This window comes from Empidonax traillii, unplaced genomic scaffold (genome assembly GCF_003031625.1).
Source record: "Empidonax traillii isolate 1590-97213 ecotype Southwest subspecies unplaced genomic scaffold, ASM303162v1 scaffold75:size1520028, whole genome shotgun sequence".
In the NCBI taxonomy this organism is placed as follows: Eukaryota; Metazoa; Chordata; class Aves; order Passeriformes; family Tyrannidae; genus Empidonax; species Empidonax traillii.
Window position 1 is genome coordinate 1165430 of NW_020955268.1, and position 1046 is coordinate 1166475.

The following is a 1046-nucleotide window of genomic DNA, read 5'->3' on the forward strand; positions in this document are numbered from 1 at the left end:
TGGCTCACTGGGGAGGTCCCATATGATTGGAAGTTGGCAAATATCACCCCAATCCATAAAAAAGGATGCAAGGCTGACCCTAGTAACTACAGGCCTGTCAACCTGACCTCGGTGCCTGGCAGAGTTATGGAGCAGATCATCCTGTGTGCAATCACACAGCAGCTACAGGATGGACAAGGGATCAGACCCAGCCAACATGGGTTTAGGAAGGGCAGATCCTGTTTGACCAACCTGATCCCTTTTTAGGATCAGGTGACCCACCTGGTGGATGAGGGAAAGGCAGTGGATGTGTCTATCTGGACTTCAGCAAAGCCTTTGACACTGTCTCCCATAATATACTCCTGGAAAAGCTGGCAGCCCATGGCTTGGACAGGGGCACTCTGTGCTGGGTTAAGAACTGGCTGGAGGGCCGGGCCCAGAGAGTGCTGGTGAACGGGGCTGCATCCAGCTGGTGGCCGGTCACCAGTGGTGTCCCCCAGGGATCTGTGTTGGGCCCAGTCCTGTTTAAAATCTTTATCGATGATTTAGATGAGGGGATTGAGTCCACCATTAGCAAATTGGCAGATGACACCAAGTTGGGAGGGAGTGTTGACCTGCTGGAAGGCAGGAGGGCTCTGCAGAGGGACCTGGATAGACTGGAGAGATGGGCTGACTCCAATGGAATGAAGTTCAACAAGGCCAAGTTCAACAAGGGTCCTGCACTTTGGCCACAACAACCGCCTGCAGCGCTACAGGCTGGGCACAGAGTGGCTGGAGAGCAGCCAGGCAGAAAGGGACCTGGGGGTGCTGATCGACAGGAGGCTGATCATGAGCCAGCAGTGTGCCCAGGTGGCCAAGAAGGCCAATGGCATCCTGTACTGCATCAAGAACAGTGTGGCCAGCAGGAGCAGGGAAGTGATCCTTCCCCTGTACTCTGTGTTGGTGAGGCCACACCTTGAGTATTGTGTTCAGCTCTGGGCCCCTCAGTTCAGGAAGGACATTGAGGTGCTGGAGCGGGTCCAGAGAAGAGCAACGAGGCTGGTGAAGGGACTTGAGCACAAGTCCTA